The sequence below is a fragment of the Ambystoma mexicanum genome, chromosome 1q, assembly GCF_040938575.1.
Source record: "Ambystoma mexicanum isolate Mex_15411 chromosome 1q, UKY_AmexF1_1, whole genome shotgun sequence".
Taxonomy (NCBI): domain Eukaryota; kingdom Metazoa; phylum Chordata; class Amphibia; order Caudata; family Ambystomatidae; genus Ambystoma; species Ambystoma mexicanum.
Genome location: NC_090922.1, coordinates 592,702,688 through 592,715,888, shown reverse-complemented (window position 1 = coordinate 592,715,888; position 13,201 = coordinate 592,702,688). Strand labels below are relative to the sequence as shown.

The 13,201-nt window shown below is 54.4% G+C and overlaps 15 non-coding genes across 15 annotated transcripts; all 15 read right to left on the bottom strand.

The window, feature by feature from the left end:
* Window positions 1-296: 296 nt before the first annotated feature.
* On the bottom strand, window positions 297-412 carry LOC138564146 (U5 spliceosomal RNA). Its single transcript, XR_011300106.1, has one exon. It is a non-coding gene; the product is annotated as a U5 spliceosomal RNA (small nuclear RNA).
* Window positions 413-1,188: 776 nt separating this feature from the next.
* On the bottom strand, window positions 1,189-1,304 carry LOC138564145 (U5 spliceosomal RNA). Its single transcript, XR_011300105.1, has one exon. It is a non-coding gene; the product is annotated as a U5 spliceosomal RNA (small nuclear RNA).
* An 805-nt stretch (window positions 1,305-2,109) lies between these two features.
* Window positions 2,110-2,225, bottom strand: LOC138564144 (U5 spliceosomal RNA). The gene has a single exon (XR_011300104.1). It is a non-coding gene; the product is annotated as a U5 spliceosomal RNA (small nuclear RNA).
* Window positions 2,226-3,001: 776 nt separating this feature from the next.
* Window positions 3,002-3,117, bottom strand: LOC138564142 (U5 spliceosomal RNA). Its single transcript, XR_011300102.1, has one exon. It is a non-coding gene; the product is annotated as a U5 spliceosomal RNA (small nuclear RNA).
* A 776-nt stretch (window positions 3,118-3,893) lies between these two features.
* On the bottom strand, window positions 3,894-4,009 carry LOC138564141 (U5 spliceosomal RNA). Its single transcript, XR_011300101.1, has one exon. It is a non-coding gene; the product is annotated as a U5 spliceosomal RNA (small nuclear RNA).
* An 805-nt stretch (window positions 4,010-4,814) lies between these two features.
* LOC138564140 (U5 spliceosomal RNA) lies at window positions 4,815-4,930 on the bottom strand. The gene has a single exon (XR_011300100.1). It is a non-coding gene; the product is annotated as a U5 spliceosomal RNA (small nuclear RNA).
* A 770-nt stretch (window positions 4,931-5,700) lies between these two features.
* LOC138564139 (U5 spliceosomal RNA) lies at window positions 5,701-5,816 on the bottom strand. The gene has a single exon (XR_011300099.1). It is a non-coding gene; the product is annotated as a U5 spliceosomal RNA (small nuclear RNA).
* A 776-nt stretch (window positions 5,817-6,592) lies between these two features.
* LOC138564137 (U5 spliceosomal RNA) lies at window positions 6,593-6,708 on the bottom strand. Its single transcript, XR_011300098.1, has one exon. It is a non-coding gene; the product is annotated as a U5 spliceosomal RNA (small nuclear RNA).
* A 776-nt stretch (window positions 6,709-7,484) lies between these two features.
* LOC138564135 (U5 spliceosomal RNA) lies at window positions 7,485-7,600 on the bottom strand. Its single transcript, XR_011300096.1, has one exon. It is a non-coding gene; the product is annotated as a U5 spliceosomal RNA (small nuclear RNA).
* Window positions 7,601-8,405: 805 nt separating this feature from the next.
* Window positions 8,406-8,521, bottom strand: LOC138564134 (U5 spliceosomal RNA). The gene has a single exon (XR_011300095.1). It is a non-coding gene; the product is annotated as a U5 spliceosomal RNA (small nuclear RNA).
* Window positions 8,522-9,291: 770 nt separating this feature from the next.
* Window positions 9,292-9,407, bottom strand: LOC138564133 (U5 spliceosomal RNA). Its single transcript, XR_011300094.1, has one exon. It is a non-coding gene; the product is annotated as a U5 spliceosomal RNA (small nuclear RNA).
* Window positions 9,408-10,183: 776 nt separating this feature from the next.
* LOC138564132 (U5 spliceosomal RNA) lies at window positions 10,184-10,299 on the bottom strand. Its single transcript, XR_011300093.1, has one exon. It is a non-coding gene; the product is annotated as a U5 spliceosomal RNA (small nuclear RNA).
* Window positions 10,300-11,075: 776 nt separating this feature from the next.
* Window positions 11,076-11,191, bottom strand: LOC138564131 (U5 spliceosomal RNA). Its single transcript, XR_011300092.1, has one exon. It is a non-coding gene; the product is annotated as a U5 spliceosomal RNA (small nuclear RNA).
* An 805-nt stretch (window positions 11,192-11,996) lies between these two features.
* On the bottom strand, window positions 11,997-12,112 carry LOC138564129 (U5 spliceosomal RNA). The gene has a single exon (XR_011300090.1). It is a non-coding gene; the product is annotated as a U5 spliceosomal RNA (small nuclear RNA).
* A 776-nt stretch (window positions 12,113-12,888) lies between these two features.
* Window positions 12,889-13,004, bottom strand: LOC138564128 (U5 spliceosomal RNA). Its single transcript, XR_011300089.1, has one exon. It is a non-coding gene; the product is annotated as a U5 spliceosomal RNA (small nuclear RNA).
* Window positions 13,005-13,201: the final 197 nt, after the last annotated feature.

Below are 13,201 nucleotides of genomic sequence, written 5' to 3'. Positions count from 1 at the left end.
TGTCAGGCGTTCGTCAGCCGATCGGGGCCCGGGCCCAAACCCCTGCCCACTGGGGCCATATCCTCCTGGATGCTAGCTTGGAGCCAGCCTCTGCTGGCTCACCAGCAGGTGGCGACAGCAGCAAGCATTAGCTAAAGGCTCCCCCCTCTGGCTACCACTGCAAAGCATCAGCCTGGCTGTGCTGCGAGGACCCCTGCAAAGGCTGACTGACAGCTGGGGGGTGCAAGCCAACAGCTGAAAAGCAGGCTTTGCGCTTTCATTTGCTCTGTTTCTTTTTTTTTTTAACCAGCATAGGTAACCCTGCACTTGGCAGGGCTTCAAAAAATTGAGTGAAACTCTTTAATGTTCCTCTCCACGGAAATCTTTAGTAAAAGGCGAAAGATTTATTCGGTTTGAAGAGAAACCAGAGTATGCGCTCTAGTGGCCCCGACTGCGGCCGCAAAAAATGCAACACCTCACTAGCTCAGGGTGACTTAGTGAAGCAGTGCACACGATGACGCTTTTTGAGATGAAGCGAATGGAGAATGCTATCGGGCTCCGAACCCGTGGCAGAATGACTTTATTTGCAAGCAATCCCATCCAAAGTCATGAAACCTGGCAGGGGATTGTGGGTATGCAAATTTCTCCAGACCGCAGGCCATGTGACATTGGCCAAAAGGCAGGCAGAGTCTGCCTTTGCCTGAGGACTCCCCTCGTTTACATAAGGTCTAGGGCTTCTGGGAGGCAGGCGTGAGATTTTCTTTTGGGCCCCAGAGATGGGGCTCCTCCCCCAGGATGTTGAAAAAGCAGCCCGCTCTCTCCTTTCTCAGGACACAGGGGTCATTTTCCGCCCTCACCCTGTCTTGCACGGGTGCTGGGCCTCCTGGGCTGCCAGCGGGCAAAGAACGGCGTTTGTCAGGCGTTCGTCAGCCGATCGGGGCCCGGGCCCAAACCCCTGCCCACTGGGGCCATATCCTCCTGGATGCTAGCTTGGAGCCAGCCTCTGCTGGCTCACCAGCAGGTGGCGACAGCAGCAAGCATTAGCTAAAGGCTCCCCCCTCTGGCTACCACTGCAAAGCATCAGCCTGGCTGTGCTGCGAGGACCCCTGCAAAGGCTGACTGACAGCTGGGGGGTGCAAGCCAACAGCTGAAAAGCAGGCTTTGCGCTTTCATTTGCTCTGTTTCTTTTTTTTTTTAACCAGCATAGGTAACCCTGCACTTGGCAGGGCTTCAAAAAATTGAGTGAAACTCTTTAATGTTCCTCTCCACGGAAATCTTTAGTAAAAGGCGAAAGATTTATTCGGTTTGAAGAGAAACCAGAGTATGCGCTCTAGTGGCCCCGACTGCGGCCGCAAAAAATGCAACACCTCACTAGCTCAGGGTGACTTAGTGAAGCAGTGCACACGATGACGCTTTTTGAGATGAAGCGAATGGAGAATGCTATCGGGCTCCGAACCCGTGGCAGAATGACTTTATTTGCAAGCAATCCCATCCAAAGTCATGAAACCTGGCAGGGGATTGTGGGTATGCAAATTTCTCCAGACCGCAGGCCATGTGACATTGGCCAAAAGGCAGGCAGAGTCTGCCTTTGCCTGAGGACTCCCCTCGTTTACATAAGGTCTAGGGCTTCTGGGAGGCAGGCGTGAGATTTTCTTTTGGGCCCCAGAGATGGGGCTCCTCCCCCAGGATGTTGAAAAAGCAGCCCGCTCTCTCCTTTCTCAGGACACAGGGGTCATTTTCCGCCCTCACCCTGTCTTGCACGGGTGCTGGGCCTCCTGGGCTGCCAGGTTCTTTTGCCCGCCAGGGCAAAGCCCGCCGGGCAAAGGACGGCGTTTGTCAGGCGTTCGTCAGCCGATCGGGGCCCGGGCCCAAACCCCTGCCCACTGGGGCCATATCCTCCTGGATGCTAGCTTGGAGCCAGCCTCTGCTGGCTCACCAGCAGGTGGCAACAGCAGCAAGCATTAGCTAAAGGCTCCCCCCTCTGGCTACCACTGCAAGGCATCAGCCTGGCTGTGCTGCGAGGACCCCTGCAAAGGCTGACTGACAGCTGGGGGGTGCAAGCCAACAGCTGAAAAGCAGGCTTTGCGCTTTTATTTGCTCTGTTTCTTTTTTTTTTTAACCAGCATAGGTAACCCTGCACTTGGCAGGGCTTCAAAAAATTGAGTGAAACTCTTTAATGTTCCTCTCCACGGAAATCTTTAGTAAAAGGCGAAAGATTTATTCGGTTTGAAGAGAAACCAGAGTATGCGCTCTAGTGGCCCCGACTGCGGCCGCAAAAAATGCAACACCTCACTAGCTCAGGGTGACTTAGTGAAGCAGTGCACACGATGACGCTTTTTGAGATGAAGCGAATGGAGAATGCTATCGGGCTCCGAACCCGTGGCAGAATGACTTTATTTGCAAGCAATCCCATCCAAAGTCATGAAACCTGGCAGGGGATTGTGGGTATGCAAATTTCTCCAGACCGCAGGCCATGTGACATTGGCCAAAAGGCAGGCAGAGTCTGCCTTTGCCTGAGGACTCCCCTCGTTTACATAAGGTCTAGGGCTTCTGGGAGGCAGGCGTGAGATTTTCTTTTGGGCCCCAGAGATGGGGCTCCTCCCCCAGGATGTTGAAAAAGCAGCCCGCTCTCTCCTTTCTCAGGACACAGGGGTCATTTTCCGCCCTCACCCTGTCTTGCACGGGTGCTGGGCCTCCTGGGCTGCCAGCGGGCAAAGAACGGCGTTTGTCAGGCGTTCGTCAGCCGATCGGGGCCCGGGCCCAAACCCCTGCCCACTGGGGCCATATCCTCCTGGATGCTAGCTTGGAGCCAGCCTCTGCTGGCTCACCAGCAGGTGGCGACAGCAGCAAGCATTAGCTAAAGGCTCCCCCCTCTGGCTACCACTGCAAAGCATCAGCCTGGCTGTGCTGCGAGGACCCCTGCAAAGGCTGACTGACAGCTGGGGGGTGCAAGCCAACAGCTGAAAAGCAGGCTTTGCGCTTTCATTTGCTCTGTTTCTTTTTTTTTTTAACCAGCATAGGTAACCCTGCACTTGGCAGGGCTTCAAAAAATTGAGTGAAACTCTTTAATGTTCCTCTCCACGGAAATCTTTAGTAAAAGGCGAAAGATTTATTCGGTTTGAAGAGAAACCAGAGTATGCGCTCTAGTGGCCCCGACTGCGGCCGCAAAAAATGCAACACCTCACTAGCTCAGGGTGACTTAGTGAAGCAGTGCACACGATGACGCTTTTTGAGATGAAGCGAATGGAGAATGCTATCGGGCTCCGAACCCGTGGCAGAATGACTTTATTTGCAAGCAATCCCATCCAAAGTCATGAAACCTGGCAGGGGATTGTGGGTATGCAAATTTCTCCAGACCGCAGGCCATGTGACATTGGCCAAAAGGCAGGCAGAGTCTGCCTTTGCCTGAGGACTCCCCTCGTTTACATAAGGTCTAGGGCTTCTGGGAGGCAGGCGTGAGATTTTCTTTTGGGCCCCAGAGATGGGGCTCCTCCCCCAGGATGTTGAAAAAGCAGCCCGCTCTCTCCTTTCTCAGGACACAGGGGTCATTTTCCGCCCTCACCCTGTCTTGCACGGGTGCTGGGCCTCCTGGGCTGCCAGCGGGCAAAGAACGGCGTTTGTCAGGCGTTCGTCAGCCGATCGGGGCCCGGGCCCAAACCCCTGCCCACTGGGGCCATATCCTCCTGGATGCTAGCTTGGAGCCAGCCTCTGCTGGCTCACCAGCAGGTGGCGACAGCAGCAAGCATTAGCTAAAGGCTCCCCCCTCTGGCTACCACTGCAAAGCATCAGCCTGGCTGTGCTGCGAGGACCCCTGCAAAGGCTGACTGACAGCTGGGGGGTGCAAGCCAACAGCTGAAAAGCAGGCTTTGCGCTTTCATTTGCTCTGTTTCTTTTTTTTTTTAACCAGCATAGGTAACCCTGCACTTGGCAGGGCTTCAAAAAATTGAGTGAAACTCTTTAATGTTCCTCTCCACGGAAATCTTTAGTAAAAGGCGAAAGATTTATTCGGTTTGAAGAGAAACCAGAGTATGCGCTCTAGTGGCCCCGACTGCGGCCGCAAAAAATGCAACACCTCACTAGCTCAGGGTGACTTAGTGAAGCAGTGCACACGATGACGCTTTTTGAGATGAAGCGAATGGAGAATGCTATCGGGCTCCGAACCCGTGGCAGAATGACTTTATTTGCAAGCAATCCCATCCAAAGTCATGAAACCTGGCAGGGGATTGTGGGTATGCAAATTTCTCCAGACCGCAGGCCATGTGACATTGGCCAAAAGGCAGGCAGAGTCTGCCTTTGCCTGAGGACTCCCCTCGTTTACATAAGGTCTAGGGCTTCTGGGAGGCAGGCGTGAGATTTTCTTTTGGGCCCCAGAGATGGGGCTCCTCCCCCAGGATGTTGAAAAAGCAGCCCGCTCTCTCCTTTCTCAGGACACAGGGGTCATTTTCCGCCCTCACCCTGTCTTGCACGGGTGCTGGGCCTCCTGGGCTGCCAGGTTCTTTTGCCCGCCAGGGCAAAGCCCGCCGGGCAAAGGACGGCGTTTGTCAGGCGTTTGTCAGCCGATCGGGGCCCGGGCCCAAACCCCTGCCCACTGGGGCCATATCCTCCTGGATGCTAGCTTGGAGCCAGCCTCTGCTGGCTCACCAGCAGGTGGCGACAGCAGCAAGCATTAGCTAAAGGCTCCCCCCTCTGGCTACCACTGCAAGGCATCAGCCTGGCTGTGCTGCGAGGACCCCTGCAAAGGCTGACTGACAGCTGGGGGGTGCAAGCCAACAGCTGAAAAGCAGGCTTTGCGCTTTCATTTGCTCTGTTTCTTTTTTTTTATAACCAGCATAGGTAACCCTGCACTTGGCAGGGCTTCAAAAAATTGAGTGAAACTCTTTAATGTTCCTCTCCACGGAAATCTTTAGTAAAAGGCGAAAGATTTATTCGGTTTGAAGAGAAACCAGAGTATGCGCTCTAGTGGCCCCGACTGCGGCCGCAAAAAATGCAACACCTCACTAGCTCAGGGTGACTTAGTGAAGCAGTGCACACAATGACGCTTTTTGAGATGAAGCGAATGGAGAATGCTATCGGGCTCCGAACCCGTGGCAGAATGACTTTATTTGCAAGCAATCCCATCCAAAGTCATGAAACCTGGCAGGGGATTGTGGGTATGCAAATTTCTCCAGACCGCAGGCCATGTGACATTGGCCAAAAGGCAGGCAGAGTCTGCCTTTGCCTGAGGACTCCCCTCGTTTACATAAGGTCTAGGGCTTCTGGGAGGCAGGCGTGAGATTTTCTTTTGGGCCCCAGAGATGGGGCTCCTCCCCCAGGATGTTGAAGAAGCAGCCCGCTCTCTCCTTTCTCAGGACACAGGGGTCATTTTCCGCCCTCACCCTGTCTTGCACGGGTGCTGGGCCTCCTGGGCTGCCAGCGGGCAAAGGACGGCGTTTGTCAGGCGTTCGTCAGCCGATCGGGGCCCGGGCCCAAACCCCTGCCCACTGGGGCCATATCCTCCTGGATGCTAGCTTGGAGCCAGCCTCTGCTGGCTCACCAGCAGGTGGCGACAGCAGCAAGCATTAGCTAAAGGCTCCCCCCTCTGGCTACCACTGCAAGGCATCAGCCTGGCTGTGCTGCGAGGACCCCTGCAAAGGCTGACTGACAGCTGGGGGGTGCAAGCCAACAGCTGAAAAGCAGGCTTTGCGCTTTCATTTGCTCTGTTTCTTTTTAACCAGCATAGGTAACCCTGCACTTGGCAGGGCTTCAAAAAATTGAGTGAAACTCTTTAATGTTCCTCTCCACGGAAATCTTTAGTAAAAGGCGAAAGATTTATTCGGTTTGAAGAGAAACCAGAGTATGCGCTCTAGTGGCCCCGACTGCGGCCGCAAAAAATGCAACACCTCACTAGCTCAGGGTGACTTAGTGAAGCAGTGCACACGATGACGCTTTTTGAGATGAAGCGAATGGAGAATGCTATCGGGCTCCGAACCCGTGGCAGAATGACTTTATTTGCAAGCAATCCCATCCAAAGTCATGAAACCTGGCAGGGGATTGTGGGTATGCAAATTTCTCCAGACCGCAGGCCATGTGACATTGGCCAAAAGGCAGGCAGAGTCTGCCTTTGCCTGAGGACTCCCCTCGTTTACATAAGGTCTAAGGCTTCTGGGAGGCAGGCGTGAGATTTTCTTTTGGGCCCCAGAGATGGGGCTCCTCCCCCAGGATGTTGAAGAAGCAGCCCGCTCTCTCCTTTCTCAGGACACAGGGATCATTTTCCGCCCTCACCCTGTCTTGCACGGGTGCTGGGCCTCCTGGGCTGCCAGCGGGCAAAGAACGGCGTTTGTCAGGCGTTCGTCAGCCGATCGGGGCCCGGGCCCAAACCCCTGCCCACTGGGGCCATATCCTCCTGGATGCTAGCTTGGAGCCAGCCTCTGCTGGCTCACCAGCAGGTGGCGACAGCAGCAAGCATTAGCTAAAGGCTCCCCCCTCTGGCTACCACTGCAAAGCATCAGCCTGGCTGTGCTGCGAGGACCCCTGCAAAGGCTGACTGACAGCTGGGGGGTGCAAGCCAACAGCTGAAAAGCAGGCTTTGCGCTTTCATTTGCTCTGTTTCTTTTTTTTTTTAACCAGCATAGGTAACCCTGCACTTGGCAGGGCTTCAAAAAATTGAGTGAAACTCTTTAATGTTCCTCTCCACGGAAATCTTTAGTAAAAGGCGAAAGATTTATTCGGTTTGAAGAGAAACCAGAGTATGCGCTCTAGTGGCCCCGACTGCGGCCGCAAAAAATGCAACACCTCACTAGCTCAGGGTGACTTAGTGAAGCAGTGCACACGATGACGCTTTTTGAGATGAAGCGAATGGAGAATGCTATCGGGCTCCGAACCCGTGGCAGAATGACTTTATTTGCAAGCAATCCCATCCAAAGTCATGAAACCTGGCAGGGGATTGTGGGTATGCAAATTTCTCCAGACCGCAGGCCATGTGACATTGGCCAAAAGGCAGGCAGAGTCTGCCTTTGCCTGAGGACTCCCCTCGTTTACATAAGGTCTAGGGCTTCTGGGAGGCAGGCGTGAGATTTTCTTTTGGGCCCCAGAGATGGGGCTCCTCCCCCAGGATGTTGAAAAAGCAGCCCGCTCTCTCCTTTCTCAGGACACAGGGGTCATTTTCCGCCCTCACCCTGTCTTGCACGGGTGCTGGGCCTCCTGGGCTGCCAGCGGGCAAAGAACGGCGTTTGTCAGGCGTTCGTCAGCCGATCGGGGCCCGGGCCCAAACCCCTGCCCACTGGGGCCATATCCTCCTGGATGCTAGCTTGGAGCCAGCCTCTGCTGGCTCACCAGCAGGTGGCGACAGCAGCAAGCATTAGCTAAAGGCTCCCCCCTCTGGCTACCACTGCAAAGCATCAGCCTGGCTGTGCTGCGAGGACCCCTGCAAAGGCTGACTGACAGCTGGGGGGTGCAAGCCAACAGCTGAAAAGCAGGCTTTGCGCTTTCATTTGCTCTGTTTCTTTTTTTTTTTAACCAGCATAGGTAACCCTGCACTTGGCAGGGCTTCAAAAAATTGAGTGAAACTCTTTAATGTTCCTCTCCACGGAAATCTTTAGTAAAAGGCGAAAGATTTATTCGGTTTGAAGAGAAACCAGAGTATGCGCTCTAGTGGCCCCGACTGCGGCCGCAAAAAATGCAACACCTCACTAGCTCAGGGTGACTTAGTGAAGCAGTGCACACGATGACGCTTTTTGAGATGAAGCGAATGGAGAATGCTATCGGGCTCCGAACCCGTGGCAGAATGACTTTATTTGCAAGCAATCCCATCCAAAGTCATGAAACCTGGCAGGGGATTGTGGGTATGCAAATTTCTCCAGACCGCAGGCCATGTGACATTGGCCAAAAGGCAGGCAGAGTCTGCCTTTGCCTGAGGACTCCCCTCGTTTACATAAGGTCTAGGGCTTCTGGGAGGCAGGCGTGAGATTTTCTTTTGGGCCCCAGAGATGGGGCTCCTCCCCCAGGATGTTGAAAAAGCAGCCCGCTCTCTCCTTTCTCAGGACACAGGGGTCATTTTCCGCCCTCACCCTGTCTTGCACGGGTGCTGGGCCTCCTGGGCTGCCAGGTTCTTTTGCCCGCCAGGGCAAAGCCCGCCGGGCAAAGGACGGCGTTTGTCAGGCGTTTGTCAGCCGATCGGGGCCCGGGCCCAAACCCCTGCCCACTGGGGCCATATCCTCCTGGATGCTAGCTTGGAGCCAGCCTCTGCTGGCTCACCAGCAGGTGGCGACAGCAGCAAGCATTAGCTAAAGGCTCCCCCCTCTGGCTACCACTGCAAGGCATCAGCCTGGCTGTGCTGCGAGGACCCCTGCAAAGGCTGACTGACAGCTGGGGGGTGCAAGCCAACAGCTGAAAAGCAGGCTTTGCGCTTTCATTTGCTCTGTTTCTTTTTTTTTATAACCAGCATAGGTAACCCTGCACTTGGCAGGGCTTCAAAAAATTGAGTGAAACTCTTTAATGTTCCTCTCCACGGAAATCTTTAGTAAAAGGCGAAAGATTTATTCGGTTTGAAGAGAAACCAGAGTATGCGCTCTAGTGGCCCCGACTGCGGCCGCAAAAAATGCAACACCTCACTAGCTCAGGGTGACTTAGTGAAGCAGTGCACACAATGACGCTTTTTGAGATGAAGCGAATGGAGAATGCTATCGGGCTCCGAACCCGTGGCAGAATGACTTTATTTGCAAGCAATCCCATCCAAAGTCATGAAACCTGGCAGGGGATTGTGGGTATGCAAATTTCTCCAGACCGCAGGCCATGTGACATTGGCCAAAAGGCAGGCAGAGTCTGCCTTTGCCTGAGGACTCCCCTCGTTTACATAAGGTCTAGGGCTTCTGGGAGGCAGGCGTGAGATTTTCTTTTGGGCCCCAGAGATGGGGCTCCTCCCCCAGGATGTTGAAGAAGCAGCCCGCTCTCTCCTTTCTCAGGACACAGGGGTCATTTTCCGCCCTCACCCTGTCTTGCACGGGTGCTGGGCCTCCTGGGCTGCCAGCGGGCAAAGGACGGCGTTTGTCAGGCGTTCGTCAGCCGATCGGGGCCCGGGCCCAAACCCCTGCCCACTGGGGCCATATCCTCCTGGATGCTAGCTTGGAGCCAGCCTCTGCTGGCTCACCAGCAGGTGGCGACAGCAGCAAGCATTAGCTAAAGGCTCCCCCCTCTGGCTACCACTGCAAGGCATCAGCCTGGCTGTGCTGCGAGGACCCCTGCAAAGGCTGACTGACAGCTGGGGGGTGCAAGCCAACAGCTGAAAAGCAGGCTTTGCGCTTTCATTTGCTCTGTTTCTTTTTAACCAGCATAGGTAACCCTGCACTTGGCAGGGCTTCAAAAAATTGAGTGAAACTCTTTAATGTTCCTCTCCACGGAAATCTTTAGTAAAAGGCGAAAGATTTATTCGGTTTGAAGAGAAACCAGAGTATGCGCTCTAGTGGCCCCGACTGCGGCCGCAAAAAATGCAACACCTCACTAGCTCAGGGTGACTTAGTGAAGCAGTGCACACGATGACGCTTTTTGAGATGAAGCGAATGGAGAATGCTATCGGGCTCCGAACCCGTGGCAGAATGACTTTATTTGCAAGCAATCCCATCCAAAGTCATGAAACCTGGCAGGGGATTGTGGGTATGCAAATTTCTCCAGACCGCAGGCCATGTGACATTGGCCAAAAGGCAGGCAGAGTCTGCCTTTGCCTGAGGACTCCCCTCGTTTACATAAGGTCTAGGGCTTCTGGGAGGCAGGCGTGAGATTTTCTTTTGGGCCCCAGAGATGGGGCTCCTCCCCCAGGATGTTGAAGAAGCAGCCCGCTCTCTCCTTTCTCAGGACACAGGGATCATTTTCCGCCCTCACCCTGTCTTGCACGGGTGCTGGGCCTCCTGGGCTGCCAGCGGGCAAAGAACGGCGTTTGTCAGGCGTTCGTCAGCCGATCGGGGCCCGGGCCCAAACCCCTGCCCACTGGGGCCATATCCTCCTGGATGCTAGCTTGGAGCCAGCCTCTGCTGGCTCACCAGCAGGTGGCGACAGCAGCAAGCATTAGCTAAAGGCTCCCCCCTCTGGCTACCACTGCAAAGCATCAGCCTGGCTGTGCTGCGAGGACCCCTGCAAAGGCTGACTGACAGCTGGGGGGTGCAAGCCAACAGCTGAAAAGCAGGCTTTGCGCTTTCATTTGCTCTGTTTCTTTTTTTTTTTAACCAGCATAGGTAACCCTGCACTTGGCAGGGCTTCAAAAAATTGAGTGAAACTCTTTAATGTTCCTCTCCACGGAAATCTTTAGTAAAAGGCGAAAGATTTATTCGGTTTGAAGAGAAACCAGAGTATGCGCTCTAGTGGCCCCGACTGCGGCCGCAAAAAATGCAACACCTCACTAGCTCAGGGTGACTTAGTGAAGCAGTGCACACGATGACGCTTTTTGAGATGAAGCGAATGGAGAATGCTATCGGGCTCCGAACCCGTGGCAGAATGACTTTATTTGCAAGCAATCCCATCCAAAGTCATGAAACCTGGCAGGGGATTGTGGGTATGCAAATTTCTCCAGACCGCAGGCCATGTGACATTGGCCAAAAGGCAGGCAGAGTCTGCCTTTGCCTGAGGACTCCCCTCGTTTACATAAGGTCTAGGGCTTCTGGGAGGCAGGCGTGAGATTTTCTTTTGGGCCCCAGAGATGGGGCTCCTCCCCCAGGATGTTGAAAAAGCAGCCCGCTCTCTCCTTTCTCAGGACACAGGGGTCATTTTCCGCCCTCACCCTGTCTTGCACGGGTGCTGGGCCTCCTGGGCTGCCAGCGGGCAAAGAACGGCGTTTGTCAGGCGTTCGTCAGCCGATCGGGGCCCGGGCCCAAACCCCTGCCCACTGGGGCCATATCCTCCTGGATGCTAGCTTGGAGCCAGCCTCTGCTGGCTCACCAGCAGGTGGCGACAGCAGCAAGCATTAGCTAAAGGCTCCCCCCTCTGGCTACCACTGCAAAGCATCAGCCTGGCTGTGCTGCGAGGACCCCTGCAAAGGCTGACTGACAGCTGGGGGGTGCAAGCCAACAGCTGAAAAGCAGGCTTTGCGCTTTCATTTGCTCTGTTTCTTTTTTTTTTTAACCAGCATAGGTAACCCTGCACTTGGCAGGGCTTCAAAAAATTGAGTGAAACTCTTTAATGTTCCTCTCCACGGAAATCTTTAGTAAAAGGCGAAAGATTTATTCGGTTTGAAGAGAAACCAGAGTATGCGCTCTAGTGGCCCCGACTGCGGCCGCAAAAAATGCAACACCTCACTAGCTCAGGGTGACTTAGTGAAGCAGTGCACACGATGACGCTTTTTGAGATGAAGCGAATGGAGAATGCTATCGGGCTCCGAACCCGTGGCAGAATGACTTTATTTGCAAGCAATCCCATCCAAAGTCATGAAACCTGGCAGGGGATTGTGGGTATGCAAATTTCTCCAGACCGCAGGCCATGTGACATTGGCCAAAAGGCAGGCAGAGTCTGCCTTTGCCTGAGGACTCCCCTCGTTTACATAAGGTCTAGGGCTTCTGGGAGGCAGGCGTGAGATTTTCTTTTGGGCCCCAGAGATGGGGCTCCTCCCCCAGGATGTTGAAAAAGCAGCCCGCTCTCTCCTTTCTCAGGACACAGGGGTCATTTTCCGCCCTCACCCTGTCTTGCACGGGTGCTGGGCCTCCTGGGCTGCCAGGTTCTTTTGCCCGCCAGGGCAAAGCCCGCCGGGCAAAGGACGGCGTTTGTCAGGCGTTCGTCAGCCGATCGGGGCCCGGGCCCAAACCCCTGCCCACTGGGGCCATATCCTCCTGGATGCTAGCTTGGAGCCAGCCTCTGCTGGCTCACCAGCAGGTGGCAACAGCAGCAAGCATTAGCTAAAGGCTCCCCCCTCTGGCTACCACTGCAAGGCATCAGCCTGGCTGTGCTGCGAGGACCCCTGCAAAGGCTGACTGACAGCTGGGGGGTGCAAGCCAACAGCTGAAAAGCAGGCTTTGCGCTTTTATTTGCTCTGTTTCTTTTTTTTTTTAACCAGCATAGGTAACCCTGCACTTGGCAGGGCTTCAAAAAATTGAGTGAAACTCTTTAATGTTCCTCTCCACGGAAATCTTTAGTAAAAGGCGAAAGATTTATTCGGTTTGAAGAGAAACCAGAGTATGCGCTCTAGTGGCCCCGACTGCGGCCGCAAAAAATGCAACACCTCACTAGCTCAGGGTGACTTAGTGAAGCAGTGCACACGATGACGCTTTTTGAGATGAAGCGAATGGAGAATGCTATCGGGCTCCGAACCCGTGGCAGAATGACTTTATTTGCAAGCAATCCCATCCAAAGTCATGAAACCTGGCAGGGGATTGTGGGTATGCAAATTTCTCCAGACCGCAGGCCATGTGACATTGGCCAAAAGGCAGGCAGAGTCTGCCTTTGCCTGAGGACTCCCCTCGTTTACATAAGGTCTAGGGCTTCTGGGAGGCAGGCGTGAGATTTTCTTTTGGGCCCCAGAGATGGGGCTCCTCCCCCAGGATGTTGAAAAAGCAGCCCGCTCTCTCCTTTCTCAGGACACAGGGGTCATTTTCCGCCCTCACCCTGTCTTGCACGGGTGCTGGGCCTCCTGGGCTGCCAGCGGGCAAAGAACGGCGTTTGTCAGGCGTTCGTCAGCCGATCGGGGCCCGGGCCCAAACCCCTGCCCACTGGGGCCATATCCTCCTGGATGCTAGCTTGGAGCCAGCCTCTGCTGGCTCACCAGCAGGTGGCGACAGCAGCAAGCATTAGCTAAAGGCTCCCCCCTCTGGCTACCACTGCAAAGCATCAGCCTGGCTGTGCTGCGAGGACCCCTGCAAAGGCTGACTGACAGCTGGGGGGTGCAAGCCAACAGCTGAAAAGCAGGCTTTGCGCTTTCATTTGCTCTGTTTCTTTTTTTTTTTAACCAGCATAGGTAACCCTGCACTTGGCAGGGCTTCAAAAAATTGAGTGAAACTCTTTAATGTTCCTCTCCACGGAAATCTTTAGTAAAAGGCGAAAGATTTATTCGGTTTGAAGAGAAACCAGAGTATGCGCTCTAGTGGCCCCGACTGCGGCCGCAAAAAATGCAACACCTCACTAGCTCAGGGTGACTTAGTGAAGCAGTGCACACGATGACGCTTTTTGAGATGAAGCGAATGGAGAATGCTATCGGGCTCCGAACCCGTGGCAGAATGACTTTATTTGCAAGCAATCCCATCCAAAGTCATGAAACCTGGCAGGGGATTGT